Source organism: Solanum dulcamara, chromosome 7 (assembly GCF_947179165.1).
Source record: "Solanum dulcamara chromosome 7, daSolDulc1.2, whole genome shotgun sequence".
Lineage (NCBI taxonomy): Eukaryota > Viridiplantae > Streptophyta > Magnoliopsida > Solanales > Solanaceae > Solanum > Solanum dulcamara.
The window spans coordinates 47,583,743-47,610,211 of NC_077243.1; the positions used below are offsets into that span (position 1 = coordinate 47,583,743).

General features: G+C 38.9%; 1 pseudogene; it reads left to right on the forward strand.

Moving 5' to 3' along the window:
• Window positions 1-5,024: 5,024 nt before the first annotated feature.
• LOC129897959 (5S ribosomal RNA) lies at window positions 5,025-5,144 on the forward strand (annotated as a pseudogene).
• The last annotated feature ends 21,325 nt before the right edge of the window (window positions 5,145-26,469 follow it).

Sequence of the window (26,469 nt, forward strand, 5' to 3'; positions counted from 1 at the left end):
CTATACATACATGCATATACAACCCATATACAACCCACATACATGTTCACAGACCTCTAAGAGTAAGAATAGTAACATAAGGTGGGATAGGGCCTCCGCCGTACTCGTGAACAAATAAATATATACATCGAGGGATATTACCAAAACTAGGCTCCGGCATAATGGAGCGCTTCTGAACTGCTGAGTGAAACTCCTACACTAATGGATCCCCAAAATATGAATTTGTACCTGGGGGCATGAACGCAGCCCCCCCGAGAAAGGGGGGTCAGTACGACATATGTACTGAGTATGTAAAAAATAGACATCATAAGGAACTTATAGTTGGCGTGGGGATGCAAGGGGAAAGTATAACATTTAACCATTTACTGTACTTGCATCATATAAAAGAAAGACATACATATTACCATCACGTACTGTGCCCAACCCATTAGGGGACTCAGTATACCATCTACATCATTCTGTCATCATAAACACATACATATTATTAGCGTTGTGGAACGTACAACCCGATCCATGTATATAGTAAGTACATGCCAAGGTACGTATGACCCAATCCGCACATCGTATAATAATGCCAAGGAACGTTCGGTCCAATCCACATATCATATAGTAATATCGAGGAACATTCGGCCCGATCCACTATCATATAATAATACCGAGGAACTTTCAGTCCGATCCATATATCATATACCATACCCAACCCTTTATGGGACTCGGTGTCATCATATCATCATATACCGTATCAGGCCCTTTATGGGACTCGATGTTATCATATTATCATATACTGTACCCGGCCCTTTATAGGACTCGGTGTCGTAATATCATCATATTCCATATCCGTCCCTTTATGGGACTCGATGTCAGATGTATTACAGTATACACGAATCAAGTAGTGAGTAACCATATACAATCTAAATCATTATCAGAGACTCGACAATGTAAGAAGATTAAGCTATCGTCCGGGGACCAAAATAGTAGTGTAGCCATCTAGAGTGCCTTCTAAATGCCATTGAGGCCTATATCACTTAGGATCTCGGGGACCCTAGACATGTACTAAAGTAATACTAACAGTTCATAGAATTAGGGATACCCGTCGTCACATAGTCCTTAAGACTAGGAGCTTATGCATCTAGTACTTATCAACCTATGGAGTTCAAGGAAAGTAGTTCAACTTACTACAAGAGTTTGACATTCAGAAGTGAATAAGAGATAAGGATTACATTTAGGACTTAAAAGTGGAGTTACACCAGAGCTCGTATCATATTTTACTTACAATTAGGACATGCCAAAGGAGAAGAGAGGATAGTTTACGTACTTACTACTTTTCATCACATAAAAGGCTTGAGAGCCGTAACTCAATTATTATGGAAGTTCTAACATTAGGAAGCTGATAAGACTCATAAATATTGCACGGATCTTTATGGATGGGATACTCCCCAAAGCTTGCATCATGTGATACTTATATCAAGACATGCCAAAAGAAGAGAGAGGATAGGCTTTACATACTTATGCCAATGACATGCCAAGATAAAGAATAAGCTTTATGTACTCTCTACTTTCCCTCATGGAGTCATCATATGCATATATCGTACCTGACCTGTCATGGCAAGGTGAATAATTATAGCATAATAGCATCATACTTATGTCAAAAGCATAACAAGAGGAAAGAAGGATAGCTCTATTTACTCATTCCAAAGACATGCCAAGAGAAAGGAGATAGCTTTACATACTTACTACTCTCTATCATATAGAAGCCTTGAGAGGCAATAACTCAACTAGTATAGGAATTCTACCATCGAGAAGTGAATAAGAATTATGAGTCATACTTGGGGTTATATGAATGGAATTATCGCCACATTTCGTATATCAATCACTTAAGGCTAAGACATGCCAAAAGAAAGAAAGGGTAAGCTTCACATACCTCTTACGGATTTCTCTTACACGTTCACCTAGTTGTCTCTTAAACCTATTTAACATGAAAGTAATACTAAGGTTAATGACCTTTCACTTTCCCATTTCCAACTCTACACCCAAGTACTCATAGGAGTTATTTCCTTATCCATTACCCTCGATTAGCTTGTTACTAGTTCCGAATCTACCGAAAATCGAGCAGCATCTCTCCTATAACTTCAACATCCCCGAGATTTCAACTCGGCCAAAATATCAACAACCATACTACCAAAAACAACCTGAAGCATATTTACAATTAAATCACTTCAACCTTACACAATATAAGCTCCAAACAACTAGCTCCAAATTACGATACGAAGATAAAGTATTTTAATCTTTATTTCGTAAAATCTTTAACCATACAAAATGGAGAGTCATGTGGATGAAACCAGAAGCATCGACACCCTTTTTATAACACTTTAAATCCCTGAAACATGAAACCCAACCAGCTGCACCCACAGCACCACAACGACAACCCACTACTCGACTTTGATTTAGCTATAACCACTTCAATTTAGTTTGTTTCTAACGTCAATCATCCTTAAGTAATTTTTCCACTTCCAACCTTATTTAAGACATTTAATATACCTCATAACAACATTATAAACCTCAATTTGAAAGGGAAGCCCTTACCTTGCCCGAAACTCGTCAAACTCGTCGAAACTTGCCTCGGAAGTTCCTTTAGCGCTCCTACAATTTTGTGGATGCTTGCTAATGTTTTGGTGCTTCTACAAACCATATATTTACATTAATAACACCTTCATACTCTCCTGGTATACCTTATATAATTAATTCATGGAACTAAATCAGAGAACTCACCTTTTTCTCCCCAAAACCGTAGCTCTCTTTCTCTAGCTTCAAGTTTTCTCTTCTCTTCTTCTTTCTAGAATTTTCTTTTGATAAAGATGATCTAAAAGATAAGGATGGGCTAAAAGTCATCAAAAATATATATATAGGCTACCCCTAAGTGGTGACACATGTCAAGCCCTTGTTGGGACAACATATCATACCGCCCCTTATGGGCTGCCACATGGCAGGTGGGGGCCCACCCACTTGACCTCTAGCTGCTGCCATGTGGCACTCCCTCTTGCTGCCATGTGTTGCTCTCTTCTTCTCCTTGTGGGGTCATAATCTCATCTTGCTTTATGAACCTATGTAATCCTTGCTACGTAAGCTTGGTATGTACTCAAGTAGTTTAAGTACATAATATTTTCAAATTGGTAACTTACATACGTAAGTCGAGACCTACGACTCATTACTTAGCCTCCAATTCCTTCCGGATTCTCATAACCATATTTCCAATCTTCCCTTCTTTGGGGCGTCACATTCTCCCTTCCTTAGAGTTGTTTGGTAGATTTATAGATTATCCGGCTCACATAGTAACTTTTAAGAACTTCAAGAAGCTTTAAGAAGCTCAAATAAACTTTAGAAAACCTTAAGAAACTTAAGAGGCTTACGATCCTTCCAAGAACTTAAGAGCCTTTCAAGATACTTAAGAATGCGTTCCAAAGTACAAAAATACGGGATGTAACATCCTTCCCCCTTTAGAATATTCTTCCTCGAATGTGAACCAAAACCCTCCTCAAGATCTTATATTGACTATAAAGAGAGTTTCTTTGTTCCATCACAATAACACATACTTTCATCGAGCAATCAATATCAGAGTTCCAAAGGTTGGGATTACCTGTAGACGTAGAGAATAGGTACGGATACTTGTGCTTTATTTCCCTTTCAGCTTCCCAGGTCATTTCTTCGCGACTCTCATTTTGCCATAACACCTTGACAGAAGTTACGTCCTTACTTCACCACCCCCTACCCCGCCGATCCAGGATGGCAATAGGTTGCTTCTCATAGGATAACTCCTTTATGACCTGGATATCCTCCGTGGAATATACTCGGGATGGATCACCAACACACTTTCAAAGCATCGATGCTTAGAAGACTAGATGTACTGCTTCTGGATCCGCCGGTAAGTCCAACTTGCAAGCAACCTTGCCTATTCGGCGGAGGGTCTGATAAGAGCCAATGCATCTCGGACTAATTTCCTCTTTCTTGCTGACTCTCATCTCTTTCTCTATGGATGACACTTTTGAGAGTGCTTAATTATAACTTGAAACTCTAGAGATCGGCGTCGATTATCCGCGTATGACTTTTGTCGACTTGGAGCTACTAATAATCTCTCCCGAATAAGCTTTACCTTCTATACCACTTATTGAACCACATCTAGGAATATTAGTCGTGTTTTACTACCATCAAACCAATCAATTGGCAACCTACACTGTCTGCTATACCAAGTCTCGTACGGGGCCATCTGGATACTAGAATAATAGTTAATATCATAAGTACTTTTGACAGGTGGTAGGAAATTGTCCGACCTACGTTTGGAGTCAACTGTATAGGACCGCAACATATTGTCAAATGTTTAGCTAGTAAGCTTAGTCTGTCCATCAGTCTGAGGGTAAAATGGTGTATAAAGGCCTATCTATCTTCCCAATCTCTTCATAAACTGATCTTTGGTAGTTAACTGTAACTTGGGATCCTTCGTCTAGGATAATAGCTATGGGAACTCCGTAAGGTCCTACCACCATCTTGACCTATAATTTTACACCATTTTGGCTGAGCAGGTAGTCTTTGATTGGAGGAACATGGGTTGATCTTGTTAATCTGCGGATAACATTCCATAGAGAATTATTTGTCCAGGGAGTACAAAGTGAGTCTTGTAGCCAAGGTCGTGTTGTGGAATCTTCGACCTCGTATATTACTTCTTGCCTTCTTTAGATGACATCAACTGGTACCCTCGCCTTTTTGGGTTTTGCTTTTTGCCCATCAGAGTCGGCTACCAAGTTGTGCTGAAGTCCCCTCACACAATGACCTTTATAGCCATTCCGTGGTTTTCCTATCATTAACTGGTATTATGTTGAAGAACTGTGGCATACAAGTGCGCCATCTGTTAGTAATCAGCTAATCCTGCTTGCTTTGCTTAAGCCTTTTTATACTTCCATTAACGTAACTTATAACACTCTAAGTACATAATCTCGTGTTGTTGCTTCACCGCTAGTTCGTATTCTTCCATCTCGTGCGATCATAGCAGCACTAATGCACTGTATCCCACTGGAATTTTGAAGTTAAACGTGCTTGGGCGAGAGTAGTACTAGGATGGGTGACCCTCCTGGAAAGTCCTTGTGTCACATTCTATTGCAATCCTAGCAATAATGTGCGAAGGTACTCAACCTAGCCCAAGATTTACCTTAGCATCTTCTTTCTTGTCTTCATGTTTCTCCTTGCCCTCTCCTCTTTTATCTTACAACCGGTATCGGGGTAGATCTTTAGTTCCACCATAACCATGTCTTATTTCTCCCTTAGTACTAATTTTATTTCAGTTGTTTGGATTAACCCCTCTTTGCATCTCTCTATAACATGTCCAAAACATCATAACTATATTGTCCTTCTTGAACCCTTACTCCTTTTAGCATGTACTTACTCACTTGGACCTATACGTAACACATACATATTCATAGGTTTCATAACCATTCTGATATCCTCGAGGGATCCCACTATTTCCTAAAGTGCAGGTACATATACACAATACCCCTTTCTACTTCATGAGCTTTCATCCTTATCGTGTACCCGATGCTAACTCCTAATCTTACTCACGATCACATTCTTTCGTTACTTCTTTACTAGGCTCTATGTACTTCCATGATGATCCTTATTATATTCACACTATATTCTGCTCATGGTCAATCCTAGAGGGTAATATTTCTTAACCTTTATTCACGGTCCTTACTCTGGGATAATTCCACCTAGTGGAGCAAGCGTACTTAACCCCTTATCCTACCTCGTTATTCTCATCCTTAATACCTCGCATGCAGTCTTAAGACATTCATATTCATCACCATTCTTCTCACCATATCAGTATTGACCATCTAATTATGACCCATACTACCATGAACTTATTTCCCAAAGTCAACCGTACTCCTTATTTCATTAGATCTTATCGTTACCGTGGATTCAATATCTCAAGATATATTACAACCTTATATCTCATTCTCTTTCTATTTCCAAAATAAAAATCGGCAGAGTTTTCTCTATATTTCTTACTATCCCAAACCTGCACTCAGGAAATACCAACAATGCCTCACAGGGCTAACATATACTTATTCATATCACAGCCACACATGGATTTCAATATGAATAACCGTATGAAAATAATGGACTTACCTCATGTGTCAAACTCAAACTGCATTTGTTACACTTTCCTGTCTACTTTTCTTTAAATTTTCAATTTTACATTTTGAGATCACTACCTTACTCAACATATCTCTTTCATACCTTTTCTTAACTACATGCTTTGTCACTCCCAACATCGTCAATTACTTTCTTCTGTTGATGCCGCCCTTTTGTTCAAATCCAAGGTTAGTTTAAGGAGTTTTTCCTATGACTTGGATCTATCGCACGATCTTAGATGTAAAAGAAAGGTAACATCCTAAATGTCCTGCAGCCTCCTATTTATAGATGTAATGCACAACACATCGATAAACAAGACTTTACTAGACATGTTCTGTAGACATTCTAAGAAAGGACAGCTCTGATACCACTTTTGTGACAACCCAATCCCGTAAGCCATGACGGGTACCCGAACTAGGCACTCACATATATCTCTACTATCTGTAAGTAAATTTGTCCCCTATTTAAGTTATAGCATATCAACAGGAAGGATATCATATAAGCCAGCAAGGCTTATCATAGGCACCACTGTACATATATGTATATACAACCCATATACATGTCCACAGCCCTCTAAGAGTAGGAACAATAACATAAGGCAGGACAGATCCCCCACCGTACCCATGAATAAATAAATATATACATCGAGGGATGATACCAAAACTAGGCTCTGGCACAATAGAGCGCTTCTGAACTGCTGAGTGGAACTCTTACACTAATGGATCCCCAAAGTGTGTATCTGTCCTACGGGCATGAACGCAGGCTCCTTGAGAAAGGGGGGGTCAGTATGACATATGTACCGAGTAAGATCATAAGAAAATTATAGTTTGCATAGGGATACAGGGGGTAAGTATAACATTTAACCATTTACTGTACTCACATCGTATAAAGAAAGTCATACATATTACCATCATGTACTGTGCCTGGCCTATTTTGGGGACTCGGTGTACCATCTACATCATTCTTTCATCATATGCATATATATATATATATATATATATATATATATTATTAGCATTGTGGAACATAGATCCCGATCCATGTATATAGTAAGTACATGTAGAGGAACGTACGACCCAATCCGCACATCATATAATAATGTCGAGGAACGACGGCCCAATCCATATATCATATAGTAATGTTGAGGAACATTTGGTCTGATCCATATATCATATAGTAATGTAGAGGAACGTTCAGTCTGATCCACATATCATATAGTAATACCGAGGAATGTTCGTTCCAATCCACAAATCATATAATAATGCCGAGGAATGATCAGCATGATCCATATACCATATAATAATAATTATATTATAGCCAGCCTGGGAATCAGTAAAAGATGTATTACAGTATACAAAAATAAAGTACTGAGTAACCATATATAATCTAAATCATTATTAAAGACTCGATAATGTAAGAAGAATAAGCTATCGTCCGAGGACCAGAATAGTAGTGTAGCCATCTTGAGTGCCTTCTAAATTCCATTGAGGCATAGATTACTTAGGATATTGGGGAACCTAGGCATGTACTTAAGTAATACTAATAGTTCATAGAATCAGGGATACCCATCATCACATAGTCCTTAGGACTAGGAGCTTATGCAACCAATATTTCTCAACCTATGGAGTTGAAGGAAAGTAGTTCAACTTACTTCAAGATTTTGACATTCAAAAGTGAATAAGAGATATGGACTATATTTAGGACTTAAAAGTGGAGTTATCTAGAGCTCGTATCATATTTTACTTACAATTAGGACATTCCAAAGGAAGAGAAAGAATAAGCTTTACGTAGTCTCTACTTTTCCTCAAGGAGTCATCATTACATATATTGTACCCAGCCCATCATGGGCTCGGTATCATAATCGTATATCATACCTCAACACCATATCATCATATTATATTATTGGATAGATATACGTACTCGGCCATTCATGGGATTCGGTGTCATCATATTATCATATACCATAACCAGCCCTTTATGGGACTCGGTGTCATCATATCATCATATACCGTATCCGGCCCTTTATGGAACTTGGTGTCATAATCATCCTATTATCATCTAAGACTCAATAAACTGATCATACTGAACTATCCTTTGAGGTTCAGAATGGTACTTATCCCAAGTGCCCTCTAAGTGTCATTAGGGGTTGTATCAATTAGAGTCTCAAGAATCATAGGCATTTATCAAGTAATGCCAAACGACTTATGAAATCAGAGGCATTGGTCGTCATAGAGTCCTTAGGAATAGGAGATTATCAATTTAAGGGCATGAGTCACTATAGCATCTGTAAGCATATGGACTTCCATACACCAATTCCTATTTTACGTACAGAAGGCTCGAGGGTAGTAGCTAAACTACCATAAGAGCATTAACATCAGAAAATGAGTAAGAGACAAGAATTCTATTCGGAAATTTAGAATGAGATTACCCCAACTTATATACATATCACTTACTCTTAGGATATGCCAAACGAGAAGAGAGGATAGCTTACGTACTTACTACTTTCCATCACATAGAAGGCTTGAGAGCTGTAGCTCCATTATTATGGAAGTTCTAACATAAGGAAGTTGGTAAGACTCATAAATCTTGCTCGGAGCTTTATGGATGGTATACTCCCTAAATCTTGCATAATATGACACTTATATCAAGACATACCAAAATAAGAGAGAGGATAGGCTTTACATACTTATGCCAACGACATGCCAAGAAAAAGCTTCACATACCTTTTTCGGGATTAATTGAAATTTGGCTTTCCTTGATACCTACTTAACCTATTTGAAATAAAAGTAATACTAAGATTAATAGTCTTTCACTTTCCAATATCCCACTCAACAACCAAGTAATTATAGGAGTTATTTCCTTATTCATTACCCTCAACTAGTTTGTTACTAGTTCCGATGCTACCGAAAATCGGGCAGCATTTCCCCTGTAACTTCAACATCCCCGAGGTTTCAACTCGGACACAGTGTCAACAACCATACCAAAAAATACAACTGCAGAATATATATATAAGTAAACTACCTCAATATTACACAATACAACTCCAAACAACAAGCTCAAAACTACGATACGAAAATAGAGTTTTTAATCTTTATTTCATAAAATCTTTAATCATACCAAATGGAGGGTCATGTGTCTTCAACCAGAAGCACCCACACCATTTTAAAAATACTTTAAAGCCCTGCAACACGCAACCCAACCAGATGCACCCACAGCACCACAACGACAACCCACTACTTGACTTTGATTTCGCTGTAACCACTTCAATTTAGTTTGTTTCTAACGTCAAGCATCCTTATGCAATTTTTCCACTTCCAACTTTATTTAAGACATGTAATATACCTCATAAAAAAAATCATAAATCCAATTTGAAAGGGAATCTCTTACCTTGCCCGAAACTCGTCAAACTTGTCAAAACTTGCCTCGGAAGTTCCTTTAGCGCGCCTAAAATTTTGTGTCTCTTTTCTAATGTTTTGGGCTACTACAAAACATAAATTTTCATTAATAACACATTCATAACATCATGGTACACCCGAGATAATTAATTCACGAAGAGAAATCGAAGAACTTACCTTTTGTTTCCTTCCAAAACCGTGGCTCTCTCCCTCTCTAGTTTCTTCTTTTCTCTTCTTTCTTCTTCTTAAATTTTTTAGATAAGTATGGAACTTTAATAAGTCATAAGACATATATATATAGGCCACCTAATAGGTAACATGTGTCAACTCCTAAGTGGTGACACATGTCAAGCCCTAAGTGGTGACATGTGTTAAGCCCTCATTGGGACAACACACCCTTTTCCTCCAATCACATGCTGCCATGTGGAATGTAGGGTCCACCACCCTTGCTCTAGCTGCTTCCATGTGGCACTCTCTCATGCTACCACATGGCACTCTCTTCTCCCCCTCATGGGTTCGTAATCTCATCTTACTTTACGAACCTATGTAATCCTTGCTACGTAAGCTTGGTACGTACTCCAGTTGCTTAAGTATGTAAAATTTCCAAGTTGGTAGCTTACGTAAATAATTCATGTCCTACGACTCATCATTCGGTCTCCAACTTCTTTTGAATTCTTATAACTCTATTTCCAATCTTTTCTACTATGGGGTATCGCATTCTCCTTTCCTTAGAGTTGTTTGATAGCATTATAGATTATTCGGCTCACATGGCAACTCTTAAAAACTTTAAGAGTTCTTAAGAAGTCTTAAGAAGCTTTTAGAAGTTTTAAGAAACTTTAGGAAACCTTAAGAAACTTAAGAGGCTTACGATCCTTCCATGAAACATAAGAGCCTTTTAAGAGACTTAAGAACGCGTTCCAAGGTACAAAAGTACGGGGTGTAACAGTCTCTTAAGGATTCCACTAATTTTGGGGCAACGTTGTTTGCACGCACCATTCCTTTATACCTTATGACCCTTGCCCTTACTGTGTACCAAACACTGGCTTTTAATTTTCTCAACAACATACCAAGTTTGCCTCAATCAGGGCCTTACCTTATAACCATGTAGTCGTACTGCACTTTTAAGTTCATAGTTATACGTTCCCCTTTCATTCTGTACTTGTGTTCATTTAATCATATCTATCTTGGGTGCTTCCGTTAAATTTCCCTTATAATTTTTCCTATCTATGTCTATCTTTTATTATGCACACGCAGGATCTTATACTACCTCTGTATCATTTGGAACACATTACTTCCACATAATCCTTTTTCTCATTTCCAAAACGTATTTTGTCCCTCTATCTTTATTCGTATCATACTGATCATTCCCTAGAACCCATTCTATCGCGTTGCTCATTCTTCTATAGTTGGTCTTTCATAGTTCCGTTACTTTTAGCATTCGTATCTTCGGCTACATACGTCATGACTTATTGTTACACTGTTATCTCGCTTTCTTCTTGTTTACTCCTTTCAGTTACTCTTTGTTTCCTTGTGCTCGCTATTATTTCCGTTATCGCATAACCATTATATTCTTATTACACTGACTACGTCCTATCTTTAATGTCACGACCTTACCCCGTAGGCCGCGACTGGGGTCCGATCTAGACCCCCCCCGTATACATATCTATCAGCTATGGTCACATTGAACTGTAAATAAACAATATCATGTAACAAAGCCCCATTGGGCGATAACATTTCCATAAACATGTAGCCCTTTTCGTTTGTACCACAACACGATAGGGCACGCAAGCCGACAAGGCTGCCATAACATAATAACATATATCATATATCATGTAGACCCAGCTGAATCAAACTAACATACACAACCCACATATACATGTCTGCAGACCTCTAAACATATAAATGACAATATATGGCGGGACAGGGCCCCCGCCGTACCCCTAAATGGATGAAATAATTTTTATACATCCGTGGACAGTATCAAAACTAGGCCCCGATACAATAGAGCCTCTTCCAACTGAGCTGCATGGAATCCTAAGCTGACGGACTCCCAAAATCAGTATCTGTACCTGCGGGCATGAACGCAGCCCCCCGAGAAAGGAGGTCAGTACGATATATGTACTGAGTATGTAAAACATAATATAATACAACTGGAAGCATATCTGAGATAGAGAAATAGGGGATAAGATATCAATTCAGAAACCTGTACCTGTACTTTCTGAATTACAAAAACATGCATGTTCGAGTCATATCATATAGCCGACCTTTTCGGGGGTCTGGTGAATCATCTCTGTAAAACCATCATGGCCCTAGTGCCATCACATCCTTATTACAACACATCATCATATATCTATACATGTATCCTGGCCCTCTATTGAGGGACTCAGGGAATAATGCAGTGAACTGTGCACGAGAACATATTCTGGCCCGAGACTCAGGGAAAGAAGCGTTACAATATACACGAGTAGAGTAGTGAGTAACTATATACAATTTAAATCATTATCAGAGACTCGACATAATAAAAAAGTTAAGCTTTTATTTGAGGATCCGAGTAACGGTGTAGTCATCTCGAGTGTCCTCTAAATGCCATTATGGGCTGTCTCAAAAGTAATCTCGGGGACCCTAGACATGTATTAATGTAGGGCCAAATCATTTATGGAATCAAAACACTTAATCTCGTATAGTCTTTAAGACTTGGAGCCTGTACCTTTGGTACCTTTTTAACATATACCAGTTTCCAGGGAAATAGTTTGACTACTGTAGGAGTTCAATATGCAGAAGTAAATAAGAGATGTTTGAGAATAGAGTTACCCTAGAGCTCAGATCATATTCAACTTACAACTAAGACAAAGGCATGCCCAAAAGAAGAAAGAGAATAAGCTTTATGTAGTCTGTACTTCCCTTCAGGGGATCTGCATACACATATTTCGTACTCGGCCCATCATGGGGCTCGGTGAATCATTATGGCATCATAATCTGATTTTTGTATCAAATACGTGTCAAGGAAAATGAGAGATAGCTTTTCACACACTACTGTTTAACACGTAGAAGCCTTACTAGGCAATACTCAATCCTTATAGAAATTCCAAAACTAAGCAGTGGATAGGGGTTATGAGGCCTACTTGGAGTTTTGGGAAGGGAATTATCCCCACATTCCACACACAATTCACTTAAGGCTAAAACTTGCCAAAAGGAAAGAAAGATAGCTGTACGAACTTATACCAAAACATGCAAAGAGAAAGCTTTACATACCTTGTCTGAATTATTACTTATCCTGCTTGCCTCGCCGTCCTTTGAACCTATTCAACATGAAAGTAGTATGAATATCAATTCCTTTTACTTTCCAGCACCCTAGGTTACATCTTAGTATTAATGGAATCTATTTCCTTAGTCGTTTCCCCGACTAGTTTTGTTATTCGCTAAGGCGTCGACGAAAATTGGGCAGCACCTCCCCTGTAATGTGCCCTATCCAAATTTCCAATTAGGTCCCTAAGACCTACAGCCAACCAACAACAACAACCTGTAGCAATTCATACCAACAATATACAACATAAATTCCAAACGACTTATTCAAAAATACGATATCAAAATAGGGTGTCTAGCCTTTATTTTGTGACACCTTTAGTTATACATAACGAGGGGTCATGTGGCTTCAACCAGCAGCACCCTAACCCACATTAGGACATATTCAGGCCCTGCAATAAGAAGCCACACCCCTGCAGCAGCAACTCACAAGACGACACTTTATTTCGATGACAATTCACTTCTAGCGACTCCAATTTAGTTTATTCCGAACGTCAAGTGTTCAAATGATATTTACACACTTACAGCCACCTATAGGGTGGGGAAAATTCTCCATAACAACACCATAAAGCTCAAAGTTAAAGATAAAGGCCTTACCTTACGTTAAACTTGTCAAACTCGCCAAAACTATCCAAAATGTGAAATCTGGACAGCTTACTGTTTTACCTTGTCGCTTCGTTTTGAAGGGGTAATGGAGGGAAACAGGATTTACGTACTTTATGAAAGTTATATAAATGTGTCTTAGGGTCGCAAAGAATTTTGAATAATCCCTACATCAATTTTGTATAAAAAGATATGACCAAAATACTCACAGCTGTCCGTGTAGGATTTCCAAAACCAAATCTGGGCAGTACCTCCTTTACACTTCATCACCCTTTTTTGAAATGCTAAAAGTAAAACTGGATTTTGGAGTCTAAATTAAAGTTATATACCCATGAAATACCTTTCCAAAACATATTGAATCACCCGAAACAAAGTTATAAACAAGAAGTTATACCAATATTACTAACCACTGTCACTTCCCAAAATGGGTTTGTTAACTAGCGTTTTCTCTTATTTTCTCTTCCAAATTCCAATTGCAAAGCTGGAGTTTTAGTTCCATGAAGGTCTTAAAATACATATATATGTATCCACGTACTTAAGGTACACCGTATATAATTAATTCACGGAAGAAAATTGGAAAACTAACCTTTAAACTTCAAGAACCATGGCTGCCTCTCTATTTTTCTCCCTCACGTTTTTTTTTCTATGTTGGCTGATGTTTTGATGGATAACTGAAGTATATGATACATATCAACATATATATGTGGCTTTAGGGTGTGACACGTGTCAACCCCAAGAGGTGACACGTGTCCAGCCCCTATTGGGCCACCGCACCTACCTGTTTAAGGAGGGGCTGCCACATGGCAGTGGGGCCACCTCCCCTAAGCAGGTGGTTCACCTGCCTGCTTAGGTGCTACCACGTGTCACCCTCCCATTGGCTGCCCTGCGAAATTGTTTTTCTTCCTCGTGGGTTCGTAATCTCGTTCGTAATCTCGTCTCACTTTAAGAGCCTATGAAATCCTTGCTACATAAGCTTGGTATGTAATCAAGTAACTCACGTATGTAAGACTTTTAACTTAATATTTTACGTAGATAAGTTGAGTCCTACGACTCGTTACTTGGCCTCCAACTCCTTCCGACTTCTCTTGACCCTATTTCCAACCTTCCCTACCATGGGGTGTCACATTCTCCTTTCTTAGAGTTGTTCAATAGGGTCGTAACTTAAGTAGCTCACATACTAGCTTCTAAGTAACTTAAGGGACCTTCCGAGTTCAAAGATGTGGGGTGTAACATTTAACCACCCTTTAGAACATTCGTCCCCGAATGTTAAATGCAATTTCCTTTAAGAATTTATATAAATTATAGAGGGGTTCCTTTCCTTTATGCTATCACATACATTCCCATCTATATTGTTAACATACGAGTTTTCAAGAGTTAGTGTTACCTGTAGACATCGGTTACAGGTGCGAATACTTGTATTTCATGTTCTCTTCAGTTTCCCGATCATCCTCTTTCTGGTTTTGGTTTTTCCACCGTAACATGACGGAAGGTACGTCTTTATTCTACAATTTTTCAGTTCGCCGATCTAGGATGGCGGTAGGTTTTTCCTCACTGGATTCCATCTCCTGGACCTCACCTATGGCATATACCCTGGGTGTCTCATCAGTATCTTTGTGAAGCATTCTTATCTGATGGACTGGGTGTATTGTATCCAAATGAGGTGGTAAGCTGAACTTACCAGGCATGTCTCCCACCTTATGAGTAACTTGATACCGTCTAACATATTTTGGGTCAATTTCCTTTTCTAGGTGACCCTATGATGAACATCCAATCATCAACTTGAACTCTGTATGTCGATGTCGATTATCTGTATATCATTCTTGCCGACTCTGGGCTTTTAGTCAATAGCTTGCTTAATCATGTCGGGGCCATTGGAATACTGGAGTAGTAATTATTATTGTAGGCAACTTGATAAGTGAGGGATAATCATTCCGGCTACCTTCGAAGTTAGTCTCTCGGCTTGTGACATATCTTCTAGCGTCTAATAGTGCGCTCAGTCTGTTTAGTAGCTCAAGGGAGAAATACGGTACTAAGACCTGTCTGTGCTCCTGATCTCTTCTTGGACTGATCTCAAGGCGTTAATTATAATTGAAGTCCCTTTATATGGGATATTAGATGAGGAAACCTCACGGAACCTTACTACTTCCTTGTCATATAACTTCACCTAGTTCTAGCGGCACAGGTGGTCTTGCTTGGAAGCAAATGAGCTGATTCGTTAGCCTACTCACAATAACCCATATAGCACCCTACTCCTACAGAGTACAAAATAGGTTCATAATGACGTTGATAATTTGGGAACCTATAGCCTCATATAGTCCTTCTTGACTCTTTTCAGAACTTTAACTGGCATTCAATCTTTTGGGTCCTGCTTTTTCGCCCTTAGAGTTGGCTACCAAGTGGTGTCGAAATTCCCTCGCCCACTGGCCCATATAGCCATTCTGTGGTTTCCCTCTTATTAACTAGCTCTATGTTGACGAGTTGTGGCATTCGAGTGATCGTCAATTAGCAATTAGCTAATCCTTCTTGTTTTGCTTAAGCCCTTGTTACAATTTCCTTAACGTATCTTATAATACTCTGGGTACATAATCTCATATCGTTTCTCCGTCACTAGTTCAGATTCTTCCATCTCGCGTGATCACACCAGCACTAACGCATTAAGTTCCATCAGAATATTGAAGTTAAGCGTGTTGGGGCGAGAGTAATATCGGGATGGGTGACCTCCATGGGAAGTCTTCATGTCGCGTTTCATTGTAACCTTTTCCATGAGGTGCGGGCACTCAACTTAGCTCCAGATTTACCTCAGCGCTGTCTCGCGAGTCTTTTTGTTTTGCCCTGTCCTTTCGTCTGTTATCTTGCATCTAGTATCGGTGTAGACCTTTAGCTCCACGATCCTTTATTCACTTTGTATTCGCCTTATTTTCTACCACAGGAGGCTTTCTATTCCTTTTTCTTTGGTTATTTATCTATCGCAACATCATTTGCGACTAACTCTATAACCAACATTTTGGCTTTTGTTCTAGCATACTGTCGTTATCCTTTGTAGTGTCTCTTGAATTATTCGATATCCTTTCATTGGTACATTCTTCTGTTTTTATACGCAGCCGCCTTCTAGTGTTATGTTGTTCAGGGTCTCGTCACAAACTTCTTAACGCTACCTTATGTAGCATTCCGGCTTCCATCCAATTATTGGTAACTTCTGGACCTTTCCAACTTGGTTTAGCAAGATATCTTATCGAAGTTTAGATGTCTATCTCACATTTATTGCTATATCAATTGCCTCCTCCTACCTTTGCCATTTTTTAATTAACTTCCCCCCTTTAGGGGGTACCCGCACTTTCCTCTGTTTGTACTTTGTTCTACGTCTCTATGTCCAGTCTAAACTTTTGTCCAATTCCTTTCACCAATCTATTTGGTACCGCATCATGTCTTCATTTATCTGCATGTTTATAATCTGACTATCCGCGTACGGAGCCTTGATTAAATTACGAAGCGACGAGAACCTTTCCATATCTAACGTGATGTCTTATCTACTAATCAGTACTTGACCAATGTGACCCAGGGAATAACTCGTCCAAGGCCACCTTCTACTTTTTCTTTTTTCCAAGAATTACTTAGCACCTGTAGTTGTTCCAATCCCAATTAGGTAGTGCTAGTATTCCGACGATAACTATTCCAGGTTTTCTCGAAGTAGTGGTTTTGTCCCAATCTATATCCTTTGCTTCTTGGGGCGAATAGAAGTTACGTCATTTGTTCCTTAAGTTTTCCATCCCCGTCCCTTAAGGATTCCACTATTTTTGGGGCGACGTTGCGTACACGCGTCATTTCTTTGTATCTTAAGCCCCATGCTCTTACTCCATTCTCAATGCAGGCCTTTAACTTAGGCAACGCGTACGAAGTGCGTCTTACTAGTGGTTCCAATTTATCCCTGCATACTCGTATCACACTATTCAGTTCATACTTATATATCCCTTTTTTAATTCGTATTCGCATTCAGTTCCTGACATCTCTTTGTGGTGCTTCTGTTCGAAGCTCCTTCCCCAATTAGTCGGTGGAGAACTATAAACGGTTATCATAAATCATTTCCCAATCATTGTTGGAAGAAATCAAAACCTCTTAAACATCACAGTACTTCTTTTAGTACTTAACATACCTGGTCTCCTTCTGAGTTTATCCTCGAGTTATGAACAACTCGTCTAATTTACAATTAGGAGTTGAGGGCTTGGTATTTTTTTCAAAAGAGTGAAACTCATTCGCGGGACATCTTATCCTTCATTCTGAGCCCTCTATTTATATTCCTACAATACAAATACGGCTGGAGATACTGTAATCTGAACTTTACTACTTAATTAAGCTTTTGTTCCTCCGAAATAAAATTCTTCAAATAAAAAGGGTGCCCCTTGTCAGCGACCTGAAGGATACCTCTTACAGCTTTAGTAAAACACAGTAGGGGTACTTGGTATCAATTCCTCAGACATCTCAAAAATCTATGTTTTATTCCCTGTTCCTTGTTCTGGGAAAATTTAGGCAGAGTTTCCTCTATATTTCTTACTTATCCCAAAACCTGCACGCAGAAAATATCAACAATTCCTCACAGGGCCAACATATATATATACATATCACATCACAGCCGCACAGGGCTTTCAATATCATCTTATATCGCAGCCACACAGGGCTTTCAACGTCAACAATAATATAAAAATACTGGACTTACCTCATATGTCCCACTTCAAACTGCATCTGTTGCACTTTCTGTCTGCTTTTCTTTCAGGTTTTAACTTTATATTTCAATACCTTACCCGATGGATATCTTCCGTGGCTTTACTTTACTTACCTGCATGCTTCATAATTTTCCATGTCGTCAATTACTTCCTTCTGTTGGTGTCGTCCTTCCGTTAAGATCCAATGTTAGCATAAGGAATTTTCCTATGACTTGGATCTATAGCACGATCTCAGATGTAGAAGAAAAGTAACATCCTAAATATCCTGTATCCTCCTGTTTATAGATGTGGCACGCAACACACCGATAAACAAGACTCTACTAGACACGGTCTACAGATAATCCGAGGACGAACTGCTCTGATACCACTTCTGTCATGACCTAACCCCGTAGGCCGCGACTGGGGTCCGATCTAGACCCCCCCGTATACATATCTATCAGCCGTGGTCACATTAAACTGTAAATAAACAATATCATATAACAAAGCCCCATTGGGTGATAACATTTCCATAAACCTATAGCCCTTTTCGTTTGTACCACAACACAATAGGGCACGCAAGCCGGCAAGACTGCCATAACATAATAACATATATCATATATCATGTAGACCCAGCTGAATCAAACTGACATACACAACACACATATACATGTCTGCAGACCTCTAAACATATAAATGACAACATATGGCGGGACAGGGCCCCCGCCGTACCCCTAAATGGATGAAATAATTTTTATACATCCGTGGACAGTATCAAAACTAGGCCCCGATACAATGGAGCCTCTTCCAACTGAGCTGCATGGAATCCTAAGCTGACGGACTCCTAAAATCTGTATCTGTACCTAAGGGCATAAACGCAGCCCCCCGAGAAAGGGAGTCAGTACGATATATGTACTGAGTATGTAAAACATAATATAATACAACTGGAAGAATATCTGAGATAGCGAAACAGGGGATAAGATATCAATTCAGAAACCTGTACCTGTACTTTCTGAATTACAAAAACATGCATGTTCGAGTCATATCATATAGCCGGCACTTTCGGGGGTCCGGTGAATCATCTCTGTAAAACCATCATGGCCCCAATGCCATCACATCATTATTACAACACATCATCATATATCTATACACGTATCCTGACCCTCTATTGAGGGACTCAGGGAATAATGCAGTGAACTGTGCACGAGAACATATCCTGGCCCGGGACTCAGGGAAAGAAGCGTTACAATATACACGAGTAGAGTAGTGAGTAACTATATGCAATTTAAATCATTATCAGAGACTCGACAGAATAAGAAAGTAAAGCTTTTGTTTGAGGACCCGAGTAACGGTGTAGTCATCTCGAGTGTCCTCTAAATGCCATTATGGGCTGTCTCAAAAGTAATCTCGGGGACCCTAGACATGTAATATGTAGGGCCAAATCATTTATGGAATCAAAACAGTTAATCTCGTATAGTCTTTAAGACTTGGAGCTGTACCTTTGGTACCTTTTTAACATATACCAGTTTCCAGGGAAATAGTTTGACTACTGTAGGAGTTCAATATGCAGAAGTAAATAAGAGATGTTTGAGAATAGAGTTACCCTAGAGCTCAGATCATATTCAACTTACAACTAAGACAAAGGCATGCCCAAAAGAAGAAAGAGAATAAGCTTTATGTAGTCTGTACTTCCCTTCAGGGGATCTGCATACACATATTTCGTACTCGGACCATCATAGGGCTCGGTGAATCATTATGGCATCATAATCTGATTTTTGTATCAAATACGTGTCAAGGAAAATGAGAGATAGCTTTTCACACACTACTGTTTAACACGTAGAAGCCTTACTAGGCAATACTCAATCCTTACAGAAATTCCAAAACTAAGCAGTGGATAGGGGTTATGAGGCCTACTTGGAGTTTTGGGAATGGAATTATCCCCACATTCCACACACAATTCACTTAAGGCTAAAACTTGCCAAAAGGAAAGAAAAATAGCTGTACGAACTTATACCAAAACATGCAAAGAGAAAGCTTTACATACCTTGTCTGAATTATTACTTATCCTGCTTGCCTCGCCGTCCTTTGAAACTATTCAACATGAAAGTAGTATGAATATCAATGCCTTTTACTTTCCAGCACCCTAGGTTACATCTTAGTATTAATGGAATCTATTTCCTTAGTCGTTTCCCCGACTAGTTTTGTTATTCGCTAAGGCGTCGACGAATATTGGGCAGCACCTCCCCTGTAATGTGCCCTATCCAAATTTCCAATTAGGTCCCTAAGACCTACAGACAACCAACAACAACAACCTGCAGCAATTCATACCAACAATATACAACATAAATTCCAAACGACTTATTCAAAAATACGATATCAAAATAGGGCGTCTAGCCTTTATTTTGTGACGCCTTTAGTTATACGTAACGAGGGGTCATGTGGCTTCAACCAGAAGCACCCTAACCCACATTAGGACATATTCAGGCCCTGCAATAAGAAGCTACACCCCTGCAGCAGCAACTCACAAGACGACACTTTATTTCGATGACAATTCACTTCTAGCGACTCCAATTTAGTTTATTCCGAACGTCAAGTGTTCCAATGATATTTACACACTTACAGCCACCTATAGGGCGGGTAAAATGCTCCATAATAACACCATAAAGCTCAAAGTTAAAGATAAAAGCCTTACCTTACGTTAAACTTGTCAAACTCGCCAAAACTATCCAAAATGTGAAATCTGGACAGCTTACTATTTTACCTTGTCGCTTCGTTTCGAAGGGGTAATGGAGGGAAACAGGATTTACGTCCTTTATGAAAGTTATATACATGTGTCTTAGGGTCGCAAAGAATTTTGAATAATCCCTACATCAATTTTGTACAAAACGATATGACCAAAATACTCACAGCAGTCCGTGTAGGATTTCCAAAACCAAATCTGGGCAGTACCTCCTCTACACTTCATCACCCTTTTTCGAGATGCTAAAAGTAAAAATGGATTTTGGAGTCTAAATTAAAGTTATAGACCCATGAAATACCTTTCCAAAACATATTGAATCACCCGAAACGAAGCTATAAACAAGAAGTTATACCAATATTACTAACCATTGTCCCTTCCCAAAACGGGTTTGTTAACTAGCGTTTTCTCTTATTTTCTCTTCCAAATTCCAATTGCAAAGCTGGAGTTTTAGTTCCATGAAGGTCTTAAAATACATATATACGTATCCACGTACTTAAGGTACACCGTATATAATTAATTCACGGAAGAAAATTGGAAAACTAACCTTTAAACTTCAAGAACCATGGCTGCCTCTCTATTTTTCTCCCTCACGTTTTTTTTTCTATGTTGGCTGATGTTTTGATGGATAACTGAAGTATATGATACATATCAACATATATATGTGGCTTTAGGGTGTGACATGTGTCAACCCCAAGAGGTGACACGTGTCCAGCCCCTATTGGGCCACCGCACCTACCTGTTCAAGGAGGGGCTGCCACCTGGCAGTGGGGCCCACCTCCCCCAAGCAGGTGGTTCACCTGCCTGCTTAGGTGCTGCCACGTGTCACCCTCCCATTGGCTGCCCTGCGAAATTGTTTTTCTTCCTCGTGGGTTCGTAATCTCATTCGTAATCTCGTCTCACTTTAAGAGCCTATGAAACCCTTGCTACATAAGCTTGGTATGTAATCAAGTAACTCACATATGTAAGACTTTTAACTTAATATTTTACGTAGATAAGTCAAGTCCTACGACTCGTTACTTGGCCTCCAACTCCTCCCGACTTCTCTTGACCCTATTTCCAACCTTCCCTACCACGGGGTGTCACATTCTCCCTTCTTAGAGTTGTTCAATAGGGTCGTAACTTAAGTAGCTAACATACTAGCTTCTAAGTAACTTAAGGGACCTTCCGAGTTCAAAGATGTGGGGTGTAACATTCAACCACTTTCTCACTAGGCTTTACTTATTTCCATAACAATCCTCATTATTTTTACATCATATCTTGTTCATATTCCACCCCATAATATAACATTTCTTAACCCTTTTCACAATTCTTACTATGGGTTACTTACCCTTCTTAGTTAGTCTTATCCTTATATCTCACAAGTTGTCTTATTAATACTTCATATCTATCACAATTCTGTTTCCCTTGTACTCTTATCTTAATCATACTTTTACTTCTTTTAACTATAGCTCATCATAGTCTATACCTGTGTATAAACTCAGTCGATGCCTTAATATATCATTCTATCTAGATCTACTAGTCTTTTCTAAATCATATTCTTAGGATCACATGTCTTTTCTAACTTCATTTTACCATACCAGTATCGACCTCTTAGTTTCTATTGCCATCAATTCCACAATTAACTTATTTCTTGAGGTCAGCCATACTCATGGTTTAGCCAAATCTCATCCTTATTATGGGAACGACCTTTCAAGACATACTACATCCCTGTATCTCATTTTTTTTTATTTCCAAGAAAATTTGGGCAGAGTTTCCTCTGTATTTCTTACTATCTCAAACCTGCAAGCAGAAAATACCAACAGTGCCTCATAGGGCTAACATATATAAATATATATATATGATCATACCATATCATATCATACTCATACAGGGTGCCCACAATCAACAGTATGAAAATGGACTTACCTCGTACGTCCACTAGAACTGCACTTATTACACTTTCTGTCTACTCTTCCTTTCAATTTACAACTTTACATTTCAATTCTACTTCAATACCTTACCCAACAAATATCTTTCGTGCCTTTGCTTTCCTGCCTGCCTTATGACTTCCAAAATCATTATTTACTTCCTTCTATTAATGTCGTCCTTCTGTTAAAATCCAAAGTTAGTATACGGAGTTTTTCTATGACTCAGATCTATCGCATGATCTTCAATATAAAAGAAAAGTAACATCCTAAATGTCCTGTAGCCTCCTATATATAGGTGTGATGCGTAACACACCGATAAACAAGACTTTACTAGATACGATCTGTAGACACTCCAAGGACGAACTGCTCTGATACCACTTCTATCACGACCCAACCCCGTAGGCTGTGACAGGTGTCCAAGATGGACACTTGCGTATACCCCAACTAACTATAAGTAAACCTATCACATGACTATGCATTAGCACAACCTATCTCTTGAAGGGTCACAACTTATTATTTAGGCAATATAACACATAAGCCAATAAGGCTATCATAGCATGTGGGGTCATCCCCCTATATACACGCGAGCCGACAAGGGTGCCATGATGAAAGAAATGTCCCAAAATATGAGTCATATGGACATAATCGAACACACATATATAAACAACCCACACACATGTCTACAGACCTCTAAGAGTATTAATGATAACATATGATTGGACAGGGCCCCCGTCGTACCTTTGAATGAATAATATACACATCAAAGGGTAGTACCAAAAGCTAGGCTCTGATACAATAGAGCTTTTCCCAAACCGCTATGTGGAATCCTAAGCTGGCGGATCCCCAAAATGCGCGTCTGTACCTACGAGCATGAAATGCAGTCCCCTGGAGAATAGGGGGTCAGTACGATATCTGTACTGAGTATATAAAACATAATATGTCATAAGTGAGACAACAATTGAAATAGGGATGCAGGCAACAAGTGTAATAGTTAACAAATCACTATTCCTGCACCTTATGAAATGAGGGTATGTACATCTTCCTCACATACCATACCTGGGCCGCTGTGGGACTCAGTGCTACAAGTATACTACTATATTTCATATGCATGTCTTTCTATCGTATACGACCCTTTAGTGATGAACCTGGTATGATTATTTCATCATATCATTGTATATCATGCCTGCCCGGCCCTTCATGGGATGCGGTTATGGATGGCTCTTTATGGGATGCAGTTGTGCCAGGCCCTTTATGGGATGCGGTAAATAATTATTTCATCATATATCATGCTTGTCCGTCCCTTCATGGGATGCTGTCATTCCCAACCCTTTATAGTATACGGTGAATAATTATTTCATCATACATCATGCCTGCCCGGCCCTTCATAGGATGCGGTCATGCCAGACCTTTTAGGGGACATGGTTAATCATTATTTCATCATACATAATGCCTGTCTGGCCCTTCATGGGATGCAGTTGTGCCTGGCCCTTTATGAGATGTGGTGAATAATTATTTCATTATTTATCATGCCTGCCCAGCCCTTCATAGGATATGGTGAAAGATGTACTAACGGCATGCACGAGTAGAGCAGTGAGAAACCATATAAAATTTAAATCATTATCTGAGACACCAATGAAGACATCAAGTGAACCATCACTTGAAAACCAGGGTAGGAATCACCTACAATTGGATCATCCTCTAAGACTTAATAACAAAATCATAATGAACTATCATTTGAGGATTAGAATAGTAATTATCTCAAGTATCCTCTAAATTCCCTTGGGGCCATATCAAATGGAGTCTCAGGAATCATAGACATATATTAAGAGAATGCCACATAGCTCATGTAACAAAAGACATAACTTATGCATTCAGAAACATAACTCATGCAATCAGAGACATAACTTATGCAATCAGAAAAATTTATCATTGTAGAGCCTTTACGAAGAGGGGATGGTATCTTTACTTACTATTTATTATATAAAAGGCTTGAGAATAGTATCTTAACTACTTTTAGACCTTTAATATTCAGAAGTGACTACGAGTCACGAGTTATATCCAGAACTTATAAATGGAGTCACCTCTAGATCCATGTCCTATATTACTTATAGTCCAGTCTTTCTAGAAGTAGGAAAAGACAAGCTTTACATGTACTACTTTTGATCACATGGAAGACTTGAAAGGTAGTAACTTGACTTATTACAGGAGTTCTAATCAGTAGGAAGTGAAAAAGAGTCTTAACTCATGCTCAGAGCTTTAATAATGGAATAAATCCCAATTTCACATAATAATACCTACATCTAAGACATGCCAAAAGAGAAGAAAGGGTAGCTTCACATACTCATCACTTCCTAACATATGGAAGGCTTGAGAAGCCCTAGTTCGATTACTGTAAGAGTGCTTTCATCAAAAAATAAATAAGGACCATGAATTATGCTTGGCATTTATGAGTAGATTTACCCTCAATCTCATATCATTCATTACTTAACTTGAAGATATGCCAAAAGAAATGAAGACATAAGCTTTACATACCTCTTATGGGTTACTCATAACCACATTCGCGTCATCTTCCTATGAACTTATTTAACATGAAAATAATACTCATATTAATAACCCTTGACTCTCCAGTTCCTACATTTGTATTCAAGTATCCATAGCAACCATTTCCTTGTTTGCCTTTCTTGACTAGTTGATAAGTTAGCTAAGAAGTTAACGGAAATCGGGCAACACCTCCCCTATAACTTGCCCTATCCAAACTTCTGTTTTAACCTCCAAACCTTAGCATCCATATTAACAAAAAAAACCAGAAGCTATACAACGTTGAATTACTATAATACAACGTAATACAAGTTCCAAACAACTCATCCAAAACTATGATATCAAAATAACAATTTCTATCTCTACAACAACCCAGTGAAATCCCACACGTGGGGTCTGGAACATTTTTCTATCTCTATTTTATAAAAACTTTAACCATAGGAATCGGAGGGTTATGTGGCTGAAATCAGAAGAACCCACAACCCTTTTACACCACGTTCCATCCCTGCAACACACAATTAAACCATCTCCAACCACAACACCACAATCGCAACAACACTACTCAATGTCAATTTAACTAGAACGACTCCAATTTAGTTTGTTTCTCACATCAAGTATAATTGTGAAATTTTCCTACTTTAAGCTTCTTTCAAAACATGTAACATACTCCATAACAACATCATTAACTCCAAATCGAAAGGAGGGATCTTACATCGCCAAAACTCACCTCAGAAGTTCCTTAATGCGGCTGAAATTGTGGTGGCTTCTTGTTATCCTTTTTGTGCCGATCCAAATAGAAAATTCACGTTATGAACACCTTACCTTAACCAAGGGATACCCTAAATAATGAATTCATAGAATGAAATATGAGGGCTTACCTTAAATTGGTCAAACCCGTGGCTACTCTCTCTTCTTCCTCTTAACTTTTCTTTCAACTTTGTCTCAAGTTTCTAAGTCTAAGGCTGAAGAAATGACGCCTTATTCATCATAATATACATATATATACCTTTATGTGATCTTGTAACACCTTAGATAATCAATTCACGGAGAAATATTGGAGGCTGACCTTCCTCTAGGTGCTGCCGTAGCTCCTCTCTTTTGTTGCTCAAATT